Here is a 19,720-nt window from a genome sequence, read left to right as displayed (position 1 = left end):
ATTTTTTTCAGACTAAGTTTATGTTAATGATTAACTATCACAATATCCTAAGCCTCAAAGCAAGTTATAGAATTCTTCGTCTAAAGTAGTGTGCTAAGTATCTAGAAAAACAATTGTTAAACTTGGAAAAACTACCTCCTAGCAGCAGAACATTTTTAAAACTTTATGCACTATTTATGTTTAGGAAAGTGCTGGCCAGCTGGAAATAAGGGCTCTTTCTCTAATTTATAAGTAAGTTGAACCTCCTTTTTTCAAAAAGAGAAAGTGTGTGTATGTGTGTGTAAGATTTTTATTAAAGTCCCCTTAGTATTGGGAAAATTTGAGATTTGATGTATCGATATATAGAATGAAGAGACCTAAGGAAAGTCAGTTGGTACAATTTTGGGGTGGAGAACCTCTAGCATTGTGTACATTTGAATGGAAGAATAAAGGACTTTAAGAACTGCTGGTATTATTCCTGTCGAAAATCAGAATATTTATCTTAGAATTTTTATGTGTTTAACTTTGTGCCTCTTTTGCTTGCATCCTCAATGGAACAGTATCACTTCTAAAATAAATTGGTTCTTAAGGACAAAAATATTAGATATTACAATGATGGTTTGTGGTTCTTCAAAGAATTACAATACGTAAGTGTACAGTGTATCTGGTATTAAAATTTCGTAGGGAAATTAAGAAAAGCCTAAAAAGGCTTTTTAGGGAGGTGATAATGGGAAATTTGAGAAACACTGCCCTACTGCTTTTGCAAGTTCTATTTTGGTCTTTAGAACTGTAAAAGCATTTTTGAAAGCTGTGCGATTTTGAAAAATAGCTACATAATGTAGGTTAGAGGTGTGGAAATCTTGTTCATTTGAGAAGTTTAATCTGTTTTGACTCCTTAAAAATTTTTAAGATGATGAGATGGCATAAACTTTGGTAGGGTTAGAACCCTCTTCTGGGGAGTTGTTCAAGTTAGTATTTTGCAATCTTCTCCTTTCTTAGTTAAGTCCAGCAATAAGTAGTATTGAAGAGGCATTGGGCAGGCTGATGTCAGTTGTTGGCTTTTAACTCACTGGCACCCGGCTTGTAAATTGGCTTGCTTCTGTTTTTGTGTGACCCTCAGGCTAAGAATGCTTTAAAAATTTCTTTAAATGGTTAAGAAATCAGAAGACTATTTCATGGCATGTTAAAATTTCATGAAATTCAAATTTCAGTCTGCATAAAAATAGTTTTATTGGGACACAGTTATCTGCGTTTGTGCATTGTCTCTGTCTGCTTTCAGAGCTACAATGTCAAAGTTAAACCATATGGCATGCAAAAACTGAAATGCGTAGTGTCTGGTGTTTACCAAGAAAAAATTTGTCGACCCCTACCTTAAATAAATGGGAGCCCCGAAAACTCGAAAACCTACATACACTTGTTAATCTTCTTTGCTCTTTCTCCCATGTTAAGATATATACATTAAGCAATCCACTGGACTTGACCTACCTTAATTTAGCATTCTTTAGTCTTTTAAACATTTGGATTATTTTATATAAATGAAATATGCAGTTTAAAAGCACAAATACTTGTTCTTACAAGTTTCTCATTTATATACTAAGTTACCTGTTCTCGCCCACCATTGTTTTCTATTCATGTAGACGGGATTTCATTCTTTATCGCTATCCCAGAAAGCCTCCAATTTATGTCACAGATAACGGCTATGAAGACAAGGTAAGAAGATGAGTGAGTGTTTACTAAAATAAACTGAATGATACTGCTGGCTTACCAGGGCATAGGAAATCCTTTTTTTTTTTTACCTAATTAATGGAAAAAATAAGCATAGTCTAAATGAGAATTTTCTCTGCTACCAGCCTTTTCCTCTCCAGTCAGTCCTCCAACCTTAGTATACCATGCTTCCAGATAGTTTTCCTTTGTATCTCAAATGTCAATTCTCTTGAAACTTTCCCAGCTCCCCTGGAGTTATTTCCTCCCTTTGATTTCCTCTAACATGACCTGAAGTAATTATAATATTTATCACATTGTATTGTTTTCATTTCTACGTTCTCATTAGTCTGAAGAGTGTGCTACTACTGACCAGTAGGTTGCTTGGAAAATAGTAGGTTGTTTTGTTGGCTGAGAACTCTCAACAGGTAAACAAATTGCTCTTCAGCATACAATTTTTATTTCAAGAAGATTTTAAGAAAAGCCTTTTATCCAGATTATTTGATTAGTAAATATAGACTGCACAGTATTTGAGTTTTGTAAGTTGTTTCGTTCCATGGAGCAAAATTCAGGCAACATTTTTATTATGGTGAGAGAAGACTAGACACTGAGAGAACTGTTAAGATGTTTAAGTAACCTAGATAAAAGATGTGAACTACACAAATGGCATTAGGAATAGGGGAAGACCAAGTGGGCTGCAAGAGATAATTTGGAAAATAAGTATAAATTGGGGCGCATTGTTTTACTAATGGTACTTCCATCTGTTTTACTCAGCAAACATTAATCCAATGTAGTGTACCATACACTTTACTGGGCTTTGGGGATACCAAAGTAAATACAACAAAATCCTTGCCAGGGGTCTTAAGGGGTTATCAAGACAGACATGTAATAGTTAACTACAGCAAAGTAATATGTTTTATAAAGAAGTATGTACAAAGAGCATAGGAAAAAAAGCCCTTCACTCTGCTTGAGTTTAGAAAGTTTCATGGTGGTAGTGACATTTATGGGGAATACCAAAAAATGAGTCCAACAAGTATGAAGGCAATCTATTTAGAGGAAACATATGCAAAGGAATGGAAGCAAGAGATCCTTTGGGACTCAAATAATTGGGTGGGGAGAGGTCAATGCTGAAAAGACAGGCTAGAGTTACATGAGGGGTGTTAGAGAAGAATTTGGCTTTTTATTGTACAGAATAGTCAATTGAAGTTTTCTTCTACTATTTTATTATTGAGCTTTTAAAACATACAGAAAACCTAAAAGTATTTTACAGTGAGCATCCATATACTCACCACCTAGTCTGCTGTCAGTATTTGGTTTCCTTGTTTTATCATATATCTATCCCATCTCTGTTTACCAGTCCATCTTAATTTTTGGTGTCTGAAATGTACTTTGAAATACATCAGTACAGGTGCCCCTGAACAGTTTTTAAACAAAGGTGTGACATAGTCTGAATTGTTTGAAGAAGAGGAGTGTTATCTTTTTTATTTTAGCAATTTTACACAGCATTGCCTGAGGAGATTTAGACATTTAGATCTTTATTAGGACGCTTTAGACCTGCAATTCATCTTTTCCCTGGACATTTTATTCTGAAAGTTTTCATATAGAGAAAAGTTTTGAAAGAGTTGAGTAGTGAATATCCATATACCCAGCCCTTAGTCCCTACAGTTACACAGCTCCATTTTCAAATGAGTCCTATACATCTTAGAGATATTACTGAACTAATTAAGGGGAAAGCATCATACATTGGGAGCCATGATACTACAAAAATGCAAGGTCTTTTGAGTATGCAGCCATGAGAATAGCATGTATAAATCTCATCCTTGAGCTGATGAGACTCTTATTAGCTTATAGAGAGAGAGCTAATACTTACCAGCATTTGTGTATTTACATGCAAAGGATTGTGTATATATGTCTAATTTGGGAGTGTATAAGTGTGTTTGTTCATACTGAAACTTAAGAATGGAAAAGCCAGGTGGCAGCAGAGTATTTTTGTTAGGTGACACCTTGATTTGCCTTAAACTTGTACTGTATTTCATTTTAGGCTCTTAAGATTTGTGTTTGAATTGTTTGGGTTTTCAAAAATGACTATCACAGACAGTGAGCATTATCAGTGAGCCTTCCATAAAATATATTCTAGAGCAAATTCTCAAATAAATGCCTAATGGTCACCTTGGTTCCTTTCATCGTCTATATTGACTTAAGTCTGTATTTCACATAGTTATCCAGTATCAGAGAAAATGCTACTGGAAACTAGCCATCTTCACTCAGCCTATTCGTCTATCTAGAAAGAATAGAAATAAATTAATATATTAAAAACGAAATAAAACTTAAACCTGGGCATGTAGAGTAAGAAATCAAATACCCGTTCATGCTCTTAAATCTCATGCTTTAAACTAGTTTGGGTGGGTATCCCTCTGTATCGTTCTCTTTGCATTTATTTTCTAAATGTAGATGGGCTCAACTTAACATTCTGTTACTTGTTCTTTTCAAATATCTATCCTCATCAATAATGCAGATCTACTTCATTTTTTCACTACTTTATTGCCATTACATCCCACCCGCCTACCCCCAACAGACAGACCACCCACAAGTTTATATGAACGAATTATTTTATGTTGGGATACCACCAAGAACATGAAAGCCATCATGCCTAGTTTTGCCTCTTCTGTCAAAATTGAACTCATTGCTACTTGAATAGAGAAATTGTACAGTCATCTTTCTTCTTTCCTGCTTGTTCATCAGTTTTGGAACTGGCAACGTTTTTATTATGTTTTATTAGTTTATTATGTTTAGTTTTATTGTAACTACTCCTTAACAACTACCGTCAGTTATTAACCTTTCTTAGTTTGAGTTCCCAGTTCTAGTCCAAAATACAGAGGCTTCTCTGCTCAAATTTGCTTACTGTTCCTTGTGGATTAAAAAACTCCTCTTAAATGTAAATACCCCTGGGGGTGGGTAAAACTTAAAAAGTTAAACTTTTCTGTGAGTAACTTTAGCGTGACACTTGCCCTCAGTTCTCTGAATTGGATTATACTGTTGGGATTAAAGTTGTGATCTCAAACAAAAGGCTAGGGAAGAATAAAAAATCTAGAATCAGAGAATTTGATTATTGGGAGAAGTTTGCCCAGGGTAGTGTAAGAAGGTAGAAAAAAAGTAAAAAAGAAAAATAATAAAAGAGTAAAAAATTAAAAAGATTAATTTTCTGCCAAGGAACTTTGGTGGCAACATCTTCCCATAGAATCACCTTTGGTACTTCAGGTTGCTGATAACCAGAGATATCTTCAAATTAGGCTAAATCACTAAGGATTACATCTCTTACACAAGACACAGGGTTTTGAGCAAAAATTCAAAAAGGTTTTGGAGCAGTTTATAAACATATTTCCTCACATGGAACTAGGGAGCATTTTTACTGAAATAATTTGGTTAGGGAACATGGCCTTTGAATTGGTGTTTGGAAAAACTAGAAGACAAAGGAATCAACTAAGAAATTAACTCATTCTTTAGCCATCTCAGTGCCTTAATTCATTAAGGAAGTCTCTTTAGTAGTATTGATAGCTTGGTGTATTGCTATTTGATACAGTGGAAAACATATTTAATAAAACTGAAGTCCATTCCCAATCCCCCATACTGTGGGTTTGGGGTATTTGAGTATTTGACCTAATTTTTCCAGTCATTTTTAGAAGTTAAGCTAAGTCTTTTAACTTCTGGTAGGCTTTCTGTTTTATTTACCCAATTTGTAGAAGTTCCCATGTTTTGCAAATCTGTACATCAATACTTGTTTCTTGTATTTACAAGAATGTGATCGAGGCTTACAGTGAAGTCTGAGCAGGGGTTTTAATTTTAACCTCGGCATTTAAAAGTCACTGTCAGGAAAATCTCTGAGGTATAGCTTGCATTTATCTATATGTAAATTTCAAAAATCACTTTTCTTCAGCTTTATTGAGATACAATTGGCACATTATGCAAGATGAAATAAGAGACAAACACTGTATGATATCACTCATATGTATAATTTAGAAATCATTGTTTTTAAAAAGACATCAGTTTCTGATTAGCAACTTAATTTCAAGTAGTTATGGTTGTAAGATGTGTAACATTCACTTAATTGTTGTGTGTGTGGTTTTTTTCTTCAGATTCTACTCTGCTCTTCAAGTAATGGGCATTATGATTCAGTATACTCAAAACAGTTTCAGTCAAGTGCTGCTGTTTGCCAAGGTACTTGAAGACTTTATAAATGTTTTGGTGTGATTTCAGGTGATTTGTTGGCCATCTTTAAATTGAAGGACCCACCATGAATAGCTCTTTTAAAACCCTGTTGATACCTATTGAATTTGTATACTGGTTAATAGCTGTTTACATTGTTATAAAACCACCTTATTTTGATAATTTGCATTTTGGTCATTTCTTCCTTTAGCTGTATTGTATGAAATTCTCTATAAAGATGTGTTTGTTTTGGATGAAGAAGAGTTGAAGACTGCAGTTCAATTGTTTCGAAGTAGTTCCAAAAAGAACAGAAACAATGTGACTGGCAGTGAGGATGACCTTATTGACTACAGGAGTTCAACTCAGGATAGGTAATAAGGGGAAAGGGGAAGTCAATCACAAGATCGTTGATGTTCATGTTTCTATGCATCATCATTTGAAAGTGGAAGGGACCTGGAAGCTTATGCCTTAGACAACACATATGAATGTAGGTATATGTGTGTTTATAAGGATATACATTTTTTTTAATGGGGAAAGAGAAGTTTTACCAAAAAGATAGCCTGTACTGTGAGTTGCTCAGGCTTTGGGGTGTTCGGTGCAAGTTGGAATCTATTTTTTTTTTTTTTGCTAGAAGAGACTTTAGAACTATCAAATCCCATGATTCTCAAACTTCAGTTGTATACAAATTGTTTAGGGTGCTTGTTAGAAAGGCAGATTCTGGGGCCTACCTTCACAAAATTTGATGTCAGAGTGAAGTTAAGAATCTGCTTCTTTAACAAGTACACCCAAGTATTCAGATGTAGGTAAACTGTGGACCACATATTGACAAAAAACTGATTCAGAACCAGCCCCATCGTTCTTTAGAAGGTAACTGAGGTTCAGAGTGGTTACTTGACACACGTCCATCTAGTAAAGAATCTCTCAGGCTAACACAAGTTTTAGAAGCTTTTGAGTATCTGCTTTTGGTACCCCTAAGGATGTAGATTGTGGCAGCTATTAAACAGATTTAGTCAAAAACTTACATTTAAAATTGTAGTTTTCTATTCTTGATTCCTAGTTCTGTCTGGAAATTCAGATAGGTTTGGCTCCAGTAAGGTATCACATTGTCTTTTTGTCATACAGTTGTATTTCTAGGATGTTTAATGCTTGCGATTATTTTCTTTTTTTGGTAGAAGAGGGTTTTCTTGGGTGTTTTTTTTTTTAAAGCTTATATGGGAATGCAGGAGGTAGCTGCCATATATCAGGGTAAAAGTTTCTTTTCACTGATTTTGTCTTAAGGGCTTCAGGCTTACAGAAACTACAGTAGTAGGAAGTCAAGGTATATTAGTTATCTATTGCGTAGCAATATTACCACAAACTCAGCAGCTTAGAATAACACACTTATCTCTCAATTTATGTGGGTTAGGAGTCTGGGTATAGCTTATCTGGGTTTTCTGCTTAGGGTCTCACTCTAGTATGCAATGAGGATGTTAGTATTGAGTTCTTACCTGGAGTTTTGACTGGGGAAGGATCCACTTCCCTACTCACATGGTTCTTGGCAGCATTCCGTTCCTTTCAGCTGTAGGACTAAGATTTTTTTTCTGGCTGTCAGCTAGAGGTAACCCTCAGCTCTTTACTACATGGGGCTGGAGAACATGGCTACTTGTTTTCTTAGAGTCATAGAGCTACCAGCAACATAGTCATTACATTCTTATGTTAATGTAATGATACACATCCTATTGGTTAGAAGCAAACTTAGGAAGAGGGGAATCACAGAAGGGCATGATTATAGGGGCCATCTTTAGAGTGTTTCCCCACAGGGGGTATGAAATATAGGAGGTAATCTGCTGAGTATACTTTCAGAAAGGAAGCATAAAGGTAAATGTTGGGGTGAAAAAGTATTTGCCTCATTTTTAGAACTGAGCTACTTTAACCGCTAGGTGGTGCTACAGATGTCAGGCTTAAGACTTCTTAGCTTCTGCATTTATATAAAGCTCTTTGTTCTAAATCTTTTTAATTAGGACTGAAGAGTTAGGTGCCTGCTGCGATGCTGAAAATATGCCAGAGGAGTACAGTGAAGGAACAGATGAAGCAAAGGTTTGAGATTTTCTAGGGCAAAGAAATTTCATATTCTTGGCATATGGCATCATAACTTAAACTAGTTAAGGTCAAATAAGTCCATCCTAGTTAAATGGGGTGGTGGAAGAGTTGATGTTTTCCTTTGTGGAAGTCTTAATCTGAAAATGTAAAATACATGCTTAATTGTTCTCTCTATTTCTATTCTTCAGGAGTTGTAGATTTTTTTTCAAAGTAAACCAAACCCTTGATAAATTTCAGCTCTTTTCATGTTACATTACAAACCCAATAGATAATTAGTTTGTAATCAGTCTTCTGATGCTAAGGTTTCTTTTTGTCATTAAAAATATAATAACCCTGTTCTGCAAAGAAAATAGTTGATAACCATGGTTGAAGAAACAGGAAAAATGTTACCATCTGTATAGGCATAAAATCAAGCAAACCTTCCATTTGAAGCTAGCTATGTAGGACATTATTACAGTAATCACTGTGCATGCTTCAAGTGCTGATAATTTGCAGAAAGAATTGAACATAGTGAAATTCTCAGAAGTAGAAGAGTAGAAGAAGGTAATTCCTTTGGAAATCATAACAAATTTTGATGAAAGCAAACTTTTCAGATTTTTTCCCAGCGATTTTAGGGTATAGAAACACTTGCACCTCTGTGTGCATATCAAGATGAGACTCGTTGAATATTTGTGACTGAATCTTTAATGCTGGTCTGTATTGCATTGATTTATATATGTCATGTCTTGAGCTGTTGGCTGCTTTAGACAAAATTTCCCTTCTGCAGTCTTTTTAGATCATTTGCATAACTGCTTCTTTAGTCTCCTCACCTTTCAGATGCAATAAATAAAATTTATTTTCGCATACATTTATTCTTTTAATAAAGAAGGAAAGGAAGCCATATGTACAAATTTTTTTTAAAAAAAGAAAAGGAAGGAAAAGAACCTAATTCTTCCTTCTTCATAGAAGGAAGACTTAAGCTAAGGATGGAGAGTTTGTAGCATGATAATTTTTATTTTAGTCTCTAGGAAACCAGTCAAAGATGCCCTTCCCCTACAAGGTGCTCAAAGCCCTGGATCCAGAAATCTATCATAATGTAGAATTTGATGTTTGGTTGGACAGCATAAAAGGTAATGACATGTCAACAGAATACTTTTGAATCCTGACAGATCCAGGAGAATAATTTCGCAGATTGTTTCTAACAAGAGATGTTATTAGATGTCAATGTACTGTTATGTTAAAAAAAACCAGCCTGGGACTTTTTAGCTTAATACATGGTTTAAATCTAAAGAGGAAACAAATAAACTTAGAAGTGAGGATGGATCTTAGAATCTGATGTTTATCTGGGACATCAACTTTGCAAAGACTGTGTGGTGATAGTTTGTAGGTAGCTAGGACTACCAGACACTTAAAACTGGAAATAAGCTTATTTAAATTGTTAAGACTTCCCTCATTAATAATACATCAGATGTCTGCAAACCATGGCCTGTGGACCGAATCTGACCTGCCACCTGTTTTTATGTGTTCCATGAGATAAGAATGGTCTCTATATTTTTAAGTGGCAGAAAAACTTGAAAGAACAGTGTATTGTGACACATGAAAATTAAATGAAATTTAGATTTCAGTATCCAAATTTCAGTGACAGCGTTGAGTAGCTGGAACAGTCTTTGTGGCCCACAGAGGTTAAAACATTTACTATGTGGCTTTTTACAGAGAAAGGTTGCCAACCCTTAAAATAGGTCATTGTTTTCTCCTTTTTAGGTAACTAAGTTGATCAAAGTAAGCCTTAAGTTCTGCCTTCAAGGTAGCCCTTAATGTTTAATATTCAACAACTTGAACTTTGCTGAACCTAGCTATTGTTAACAATCTAGAATGAGGTTATGACCTCATGGAACACAAAGTGTTGTTAACAATAAGAGACTACTTGAGGAAGCTGTGTAGTGATACTTTTTTTTACCTTTATTTTTTAATTGAGGTGTGTTACTTTTAAATGGTACCTTCTTGGTGTTTGACCAATTCTAAGATTACAACCTCCAGTTTTCACCTATTTGTGTTTTGTAGAACAAAAATATTCTGGCAGGTCTCCTTAAATTGATTTAGAGAAAAACCCATGAAGAGGAATAGTATGACTCATTAAAACTTTTTTAAAAGAAACTTAGCTTATAGTGGTAGCATTATCAAAGACCCTGATAAAATTTACAAAATCAAATGATGTAGAGCACTTGAGCTTGAATCTTCATTTTCTCTTAATAGAACTTCAAAAACTGAATTACATGGAGTATGCTGGGAGACTGTACTTTTTGGGAGACAAGTGTCAGGTTAGTTCTTTCTTTAAAGAATTAGTAATATGTTTTTCCAAATAATCTGTGGCTTTAGTTATTAATATAAAGTTTAGAAAACTAATTTACAAAGTGCTAGAAAAATGTGCCTTCTAATGTTTGTGTTAAATTTTAATTACACATGTTTGTGATTACATATAAGGCTCTTTCAGCATGTGCTGCCTCCATTGAACCAGACTGCCAGTGTTGATTATCAACTGGTTTAATAAGTACACGTCTGAACTCCATTTGGGAGAACTGATCTTTTTATTTGGCAGAAGCCAGATAATGTCTACCAACCTGAGACTAGATATATTCTTACTGTCTCTTCCCATTTCAGGTTCACTTGGATTCAGGTGGAAGATACTATAATGCTTATATTCAGGAAGTTGGAAATGAGAACAGTTCAGTAACAGTCTTCATTGAAGAACTGGCAGAAAAGTGAGAATATAAAAAGTTGTTGAATTACCAAAATCTTTGGCTCTTGATGCTTTTTTGTTGAGAATTCCCAGCATGCTAGTAAAAGAACCCAAGTTATATCTGGTAGAAGCTTAAGATAACTTACTTCAAATTGTAAAAGCATATCCTGAAGTGTATGATGTTTCAGTATACGTACTTGTATAAAAGTTTCCAAATCCTAGGCATTAGCAAACTTATTAGGAATATTAATACAACAGAATTCTGGTATAAACCTGTTCAGATGAATTAGAAAGCTGCTTTGCTAACTGAGCCTCTGCCAGTTGAGAACATTAAATTAGTTTATGCTGTCCTAACAACCAAAGAAATCTCAGGCTTAAACCAATAATGTTCATTTCTTGTTTAGCATGGTTACAGTCTGTCAGCAAAGAGGACCCAGTCCAGTAAAGTCTCTATCTAGGCCTATGTTTCCATGATCACAGTTAGGGAATGAGACCATGACAAATCATTTGAATGTTCTTCAGGTATCTGCTCACATTTTATAGGCTAAAGTGGGTTACACAGATGAGCCTGAAGTCAGTGGGGGTGGGAAAATATAATCATCTTCCAAGGAGAGGGAACAAGTATTTGTAAACTTTATATCACAATCTCTCCTCTGGAACAGGATACATGCTATAAATAGCTATGAAATTGTACAAACTATTGTTAGATTTTCTAGTCTGAATAGAAAACCTTAACGGATAGCTAGTGTCAATGGTTTAAGAGGAATACACTTGAAAATGAAGCAGGAGGGGTTGGGGTATGTGTAACTACTGAGAATCGAGTCTTGTTGCAATGGCTTCATGGTGACATCTTTAAAATTTTAAGGCATGTTGTTCCACTGGCTAACTTAAAACCAGTTACCCAAGTGTCACCTGTTCCTGTCTGGAATCCTGTGCTTGTTCAGAAAGGAAGAAGTTACCAGAAAACTTCGGGGATCTATGGCCCAGAAATGGGTTTGTATACTGAAGGTTTTATTATTTTCCCCTTCTTGTACTTGTCTATATTGTATTTTTTTTAAGGTATAACATAAGTCTTGTTCTAAGATAGGGTTTCTCAACTTTAGCACTGCTGACATTTTGGGACAGATAATACTTTGTTTTGGGACGTGATCCTATGCATTGTAGGGTGTTTACCTGCATCTCTGGCCTCTGTCCATTGAATACTGGTAGCATCCTCTCCCCCGTTGTGCCAACGAAAAATGCCTCCAGACATTGCCAAATGTGCCCCAAGTAGCAAATTTATCCCTGATTGAAAATCAGGTTCCCAGGGGATTTTGTATAAAGTTAAGCTGATATAGATTTTAGAGACAAAAGATTTCTCAAAAGAATGAGGAAAAACACCTCACAGAAGCAGCCAGGGATATTAATAGGCATAATTTCTTGGATAATAGTAATGTAAGCAATGAGAATGACTTTTTTGAGGACCAAAGTTGCCTATACAAAAGATAGAGTTGAGATGTCTATTGATAGAGATTACCTGCTCATTTTGCTCTTCCAAATACAAAATTTCCCTCCCTGTATTTATTTGGTTTGTTAAAAAAAAATCCGATAGTTTTAGGCATTTGTGAGAGTTGGGAGGAGACACTACATCTTTTGGTTTGGTTATGAAGTTTATTTGCTGCCTCTTGGTTTGCCTGAAAGCTACGTCAGACGTGAACATGAAGCAATGGAAGAAGATGTTCAAGAAAGTTAGAGGAAAGGAGATTCATATGACTATGGCTTACATCGAGGGAGACACTTCGTTCCCGCCAAGACTTCAGCAGAGTACGCATTACGGGCATAACCAGTCACAGGAAGCTGGCAGTACTACGTCTAGTGAATATTCTCATCCTCAACATTCATCTCAGAGACCCAGTTGGATATATGGGATGCCCAGGTAAGGCTTTACTGACTTTAACGATAATGTACATCTCTATTTAAATACTGTAAATCATTCCTGGACAGAATTACTGTAGAATTTAGAAATATCTTAATAGTTTACATTTCTCTTATAATATCTGCCTAAAGGGAGCATAGAGGATAGAAGTTATGTATACTTAAATTCTCATCTAATAGATGTATTGGAAGTTAAGTATTCTCAGAGTCTAGGGAAATGTGGAGCAGTTGGAAGAGATGCTAGGTGATAGAATGCTATCAAGGTGAGCGCCGTAAGTGTGGCATTATATTCTTGAATGATGGATAGACCTAATACCAGTGGTGAGGAGAGCAAGGCTGTATTTGGATGATTTTAGAAAGATGTTGTTTATTCTGTTTAACTTGAAGAACTGACTTCTCAAGCACTACTGAATAAAGAATTATATTTTCCCATCCCTCTGTTCTTAGGGATTCATCTTGCTTTATAAATAGGCACGATGTGGAGGGCCCTAAAGTTGGTTTTTACTCTGGCCCAGGTAAAAGGTGCTGCCAGAGCTATGATAACTTCTCCTATAGATCTCGGTAAGTGAATATTCAGTGTTGAAAGAGAAAATGGGTAAGTTTGGCTTCATTGCTAAGTAACAAATATGTGATCGAAATTTTTTTAAAGTTTCAACATTGAAATGTTTTAATTGTTATTTAGAAATTAGAAACAAGTTACTATCATGTTCTGTCATTTTTTTCTCCTTCTCATACTCTGAAATACTTAAGTTCCTTTAGGCGTAGTCAGCGCCAAATGCATTGTGTGAATAAGAAGAGTGAGAATAGCTTTGCTCCCGAGAATGGACAGATGCCCAGGGACTTGGAAGAAACCATTACTGTTTGTGAAGTTGAAGAAGAGAGTGGGACTGCTTATCCAACTATAGCTGTAAGTAGGTCAAAGCTTCACTCAAAAAGCTGTTTACCTTTCCCTTTTCCTTTTTTTTAAAATAAAGGCTATGTGGATAAATTTTAGCTTTTTACACAGACAACCAAATAAAGCCCTTCTGATAAACATGAGTTTTGCATCTTAGAGCTTTTAAAGGTGAAAAACTTATTTTTTAAGCTGTTCTTAGAGATTTGTTGATAGAGGTGGACAAATAATTTGGGCAGTATTTTCTGTTTTCTTGATTATTATTTCTTCATTTTTCTAATGTCCAGTACATTTAATATATTTATAACTCTCTTCTCCTGACTACAGAGGCAGAGAACTGCATGTGTATGTTTATGTGTGTGTGTGTCTTTGGTACAGAATCATGGAGGACCCTCTACAATGGTGCCTGTTCCTTCGAGACACTATGTTGCAAGGCAAGGACATAGCTCAGGCACACAGACTTTGAATTCAGAGGAGGGCAGTGACCAGAATGACAATGGTGAGTCAGTTACAATTAAATAAATTGTTTTTTTTTTTGAAGATGATTCTGTGGCATCGTAGATTCAAAGTTTTGTGGGTATATATTCTGGTTTTTGAAAGTTACCAGTTCTTGTCTTAGAGCTTAGGTTTTTGAAGATGTTTTGGTATTTTTTAGAAGAACAGACTTCTATTTCTGTAGGCCACTAAATCGTTATAACTTATTTTCAGGTCTCTGCATATGTCTTTAGTGAATTTGATTTGGTGGTACTCCAGTATGGAAAACAACTATTCCTTATTAGTAAAACACTATTCATGTTGTCCTCACAATTTGTATAACTACTGTAGGCTTTTCACATGACTAGCTATTATTTTACGAGATTTCTATGAGATAACTCTTTCATCCGAAGTAATCTGCTTTGTTTATGAACATTACTATTCATTGAATCCTATTGACCATCCACTGTACTAAGTAATTATATTGATAATTTAATAAAATACTTTATCCCTCTGATGGATGTGGTGTCCTTATTTTGTATATGAGTAAACTGAGATAGAAAGGGTAAGTGACATGGCCAAAGTCATACCCTTGGTAAGTGACAGAGATTTATATTTTTAATAATTGCTCCATTTAGATATCTGCATACCATACAATTCACCTATTTAAAGCATACAATTCAGTGGTGTTTAGTATAGTCAGTGTTGCATACCAATCATCAGCACAATCAATTTTAGAACATTTTAATCATCCCAAAATGAAACCCTGTACTCATTAGCAGCTACTCCCCATTTTCTGCCCATCTGCCTCCACCCAGCCCTAGGAAACCACCAGTCCGATGTCTGTCTGAATGGATTTGTCTATTCTGGACATTTCATGTAAATGGAATCATGTAATATGCGGTTCTTTGTGACTGGCAGAGATAATTTTGAATTTAGGTTTGTCTGGCTCTAAAATGTATACATATATGCCCTTAACGGTTGTTACAGTGCCTCTCACCACAAGTGTGCTTATTTTTACCATTTTACTGTAAGGTGGCATGACAGCTGAAGCATTTCTGGAGGAATTGGGTGATTAAAGAGATGCAAAGCAGCTGAATGACTTAATAGTCAAGTTGCTTAATTTCTTGTGATGCTCCTCTTTCTGTTACTTATGTAGAAGGAAATAGATATTTCTAGAAATTTAATAAGAAAACATATAGCACAGGATCAATCTGTGAAGACTTTGTAGGTGCATGTGCTTAAGGATATGTACTCTCTGCTCTTTTACTCAGCATGGTCCTTTTGTCTTCACCCTTTATCCTGGTGGGTACCTTCAGATGTACCGCTCACTTGTAGTGGCATAATCACAGTCTTTGTTTCTCACCTTAAATCCTGATGTTTGGAGTGGTTGCATGCATGTGTGTTTGATAAGTGATGTGTTTAAGAATCAAATCCAGTATTGACCTGTGGGATTTTGCTTGGTGGAAAACTGTCCAGTTGAAGATTGACTTTCTCTGCATTTCAATGGCATAGCAATCTTAAAGTAAAGTGCCTGAGTCCACTAAGCCATCCTTTGAGAACAAACCGATTTTAAATGTATTATTTACCTGAAACAGGTGGAAAAAACAGATGAGGCATGACATATCTGTAATGTTTAACCTTCTCAAACTATGGATTATACTCAGATTACTTTGTACACCATTTATTCTTATGTCAAGCACCGTGTCCTTTTCACCCATCCCCACCTATTGATGAGCTGTTATCCATGTCTTACGGTGAAGAAATTGAGATACAAACTAAATAACCTGCCTAAAGTAATACAGTTCATCAGGATTCAAATATAGACAGTCCTAACTCTAGAGCAATGAACTTAATCACTGGAAAAATTGGACATAGCTGTTTTTCTTTTTTTAACCTCTGCCTGACCTCTAAGAGCTAAGGGAATTTTCAGAGGAGAGATATGTATTGTTTACAGCCAATTTCTGGCTGTAATATCTCCAATCACTTGTTTCAAGGATGTATACATTTTGGCTTTGAACACGTATCAATAAAACTTGAGAAAAAGCAAGTTTTATTTGGCCATTTGGCTCTGCTGAGCTAAAAAGCCCTACACGAACATCCTTCTTCTGTCTTTTATACAATTGCAAAGAATATATGTATCCTTCAGGTCAGTGAGATCTAGATGTAATCTGACATTAATCATTATTTTATAAAATTTCAGACTCTAAAATAATGCTCACTTTTTACTTTACTTTGGCTATATTCTCTAGAACCAGACTACGAAACTTCAGATGTTCATAGCACAACTGAATCTACAGCAAACTTGGTAGGTATTTAACAGTAATGGCCAGCACCTATAGCTCCTACTGTGTACTAGGGCACAGTTCTAACAGCTATACATATAAATATATTTTAATCATAACAGTCCTGTAAGGTATTTAGGGTATCATTCCCATCCTAAGGATGAAGACACTGAGATCCAGAAATTAAGTAACTCATTCAAGATCACACCCCTTTTCCAAAATTAATCTGTTTACAGATATTCCTAATACTTGTCAATACAAGAGGAAATTAAAACATCAGGCATGATATTTTAGAGGATTTCATCGTGCTTTTGTATTAGTAGGAATGGTCCATAATCTCACTTAATATAACAAAAGTTTGCTTCTTGGTCATGCTGCATGTCCAGTGGAGGTCTACAGGAGGGCTCTGCTCAGGGACTCAGGCTGATGGAAGCTCCAACCATGATTTCCAAGGCAGGAACCAAAAGGTAGTGAATGGTGCACTGCCTCTTACAGCTTCCACCTGGAGATGCTATGAGTCACTTTCTTTGCACTTCTTTTTCATCAGCCAGAGTATGTCCCACCGAAGAATCTAACTTCTCTGTGCCTGGAAGTCAAAAAGCTGGAAATATTTTAAAAGCACTTAAGGACTAAAACAGTTCAGCTCAAACTCCCTCCTATAGGCAGAATGCTTGATTTCACCTGAAGGGTGTCAACCTCAAAATCATGTTCAGTGTAATTAAACTCAGTCCAAGGTTTCTGGGAAATGTGTAGTGCTTTCTGTATTGTGTCCACATGTGGCTCCTCTTGATCTGGAAGCCTAAAATTAAAGAGACAAAATAATTTACCTCCTACACACCCAGGTTATGACAGGGGAGTGGGGACTGAAAAACTGCAGTAAAAATTCCCACTTGGGGAAAATGGGAGAAACATTACCTGCTTGTAACAAGTGTGTTATGATAGACAGACATTGTGAGGACCCTCAGCTGAGGCCTGGGGACTGCTCCCCAGAGGGGCTCCCTCGTTCACTGTTTTCTAGAACTCTTCGTTACTCAACCTACTTTTTACTTATAGGAAATTGGGGGCCCAAGGGACATTTTATCTCAGTTGCACAGTTTTAGTTGTTACAGTTTCTTCGACTGATTTACTATGCTGCTGCTTTGGTTCCTGTTAGTTTCAAGTGCCAATAGCCATACTGCTAGTTCTTTTTTTTAAATAGATATACTACTTAGATTTGCTATAATTCTTTGCTTTCTTATTCCTATGTCTCTCTCTTACCTAACTGCAGATACCTTGAGCTTATCAGGAATTGATGGAAGATCCATCTTTGGATGCTTTTTCATGAGCCATTTTGGTAAAGTTCAAGATTCATTAGGTGCTATATCCTTAGTTTGGATTCTTGCTTTGAAGCCAAGTTTTAACTGTTCTTTGTTGTTCAGAGCATTTATCAATTTTATGTGTATAGTTGTGTGTTGAAGCAGTTTCTTCAACCCTACAAGTTTCTGTATTCAAGTACTCTATTCCCTTCATTTTTGCCTGCAAACTACTTTTATATACATGTCTGTCTTAGGATACCTTATTAAACTCGTCTACTAGTAATCACAATATGAAACTTACATTGTTTTCTAAATCTCTTCCCCCAATGGCTTCAAGTTCATAATCTTCTCAAGTTAGGTTTTTGTTACAGCAGCACCCTACTTCTAGTTACCAGCTACTGTTTAGTCAGGTTAGCTGTAGTACCAACCTCCGAAAATCTCAGCAGCATCACACAGGAAAGTTTTCTTGCTGATATTGTATGTCCAGTGCAGGTTAGTTGCAGGCCTTTGTTCATCATAGTCAGTCAGGGACCCAGACTGTTGGACTTGGGCTTTCACAGTCACCTTGGCAGGGCTAAAGATAGGAAATTGAACACTGGTTCTTAGTATTTCTGCTTGTATTTCATTGGCCAAGCAAGTCACATGGCCATACCTCACTTTAGATGAGGCCAGAAGAGCAACCTACCATGTACCCAGGAGAACTGGAATATTTGTGAAGAACTTGAATAACTACCCTCCGTTCTCTAACTTTGATAGCTTCAGGTACAAGATTTTTGTTTTTACTGTTTAGGCCATCTTATGAAGGTGAAAACTATGATGTGTAATTCTTTTCCCCTTACTTCTCCTTTCCTTTCTTTGCCCCATCTAGAGAAATAGGTTTTTCCCCCTCCATCATTACTAGTCTCATATCACGTGTCTCTTAAAATAGCCTTTCACTTAAAATAGCGACTTGCACAAAAAAATGAAGAAAACAAGTAAAAAATCTTAACATCAGGGATAATAAGAGTAGACATTTCTTTCTGTTCACTTATTTTCACTTGCCACATGTTCTCTTTTGTTCTGAATTTACTTTATCATACATCACCAGTAGCTTTCAATCTCTTCATAATGTGCTCCACTTCTACCCTCTAGTCACCAAATCCATAGCAAGTTCCTAAGTAATTTTTTCACAGCATTCTGAGGGGAGAGGACCAATGCAGAACTTAGAGATTTCTGGGCACAGGACTTCTGAAAAACTGTGAACATTTATTCTTACATCTTATTTCCATGCCCAGTTCTCAACTAAATATTTTCCTAGAGTTTTAACATTGATACTGGATCTTCAGAGCCAGGGCCAAAGATTGCTTTTTGGCAGGTGCTTTGGCTGTAGTTGAACAGACTTTAGAAACGTGCAATCTTACGTCCATGTAAGTTAGACTCACCTTTGTCACAGTGTGATTCCTCTTGTTTCCTGTGATTACTTCCCTTGATACCCTCTGAGTTATCATTATTACCAATTTACACTGCTAGTTTTTCTTTCTGTCATGACAGTTTGCCATGCATAACTCTGAGCATTTTTAAATCATTTTACTTTGACAAAGACAAGGTCTTGAACCAGAGGGGAGCAGTGTTTGCACTATACTACATCCTTCTTGGATAGGATGTGGCTGAACACCAGATACCTACCTTTGTCCTAAGTTACATCTTCGAATGGCATGCTTTCTTTTAGCAAAACTGCTGCTGGTCCTACTGATGTTGAAGCTTCTAAGGCAAGGAAGGCCACGAAGAAAGTGTTTACATTACAGTCCTCCATATTATTTTAGTATCTATGTTGGGACTAGAGTTGCATATGATCAGGATCTCTGTAGATCAGAAATAGAGCAGTCACCTCAGTCAGGCAGCAGATTGATACCTTCTGGAATATTACCTTAGTAGTCACTTCCAAATTTGAATACTTTGAGGGTATACCATATTCGCTTAATTTTAGGAGATGTTGAAACACAGCAGATTTTTTTATTAATGTGTTGTTTGTTTTCTTGATTTCCCTTCATTTAACTATATTTCTGTATTCATTAAAGTCTCTTCAGGACAGAGGACCATGTTCTATGTCTCCTCAGGACACAGTTACCTCATACAACTACCCCCAGAAGGTAATCTTCATTGTGTTATCAAGCAGTTGCAATGGTCTGTACAGAGGAGAATC

At 36.0% G+C, this 19,720-nt stretch overlaps 1 pseudogene; it reads left to right on the top strand.

Annotated features, from left to right (window-relative positions):
• LOC130682194 (putative bifunctional UDP-N-acetylglucosamine transferase and deubiquitinase ALG13) overlaps window positions 1–19,720 on the top strand; it is a 105,960-nt pseudogene that overhangs the window by 71,057 nt on the left and 15,183 nt on the right.

The sequence above is a fragment of the Manis pentadactyla genome, chromosome Y (genome assembly GCF_030020395.1).
Source record: "Manis pentadactyla isolate mManPen7 chromosome Y, mManPen7.hap1, whole genome shotgun sequence".
NCBI classification, from domain to species: Eukaryota; Metazoa; Chordata; class Mammalia; order Pholidota; family Manidae; genus Manis; species Manis pentadactyla.
This window is presented reverse-complemented; position numbering and strand designations above follow the sequence as displayed.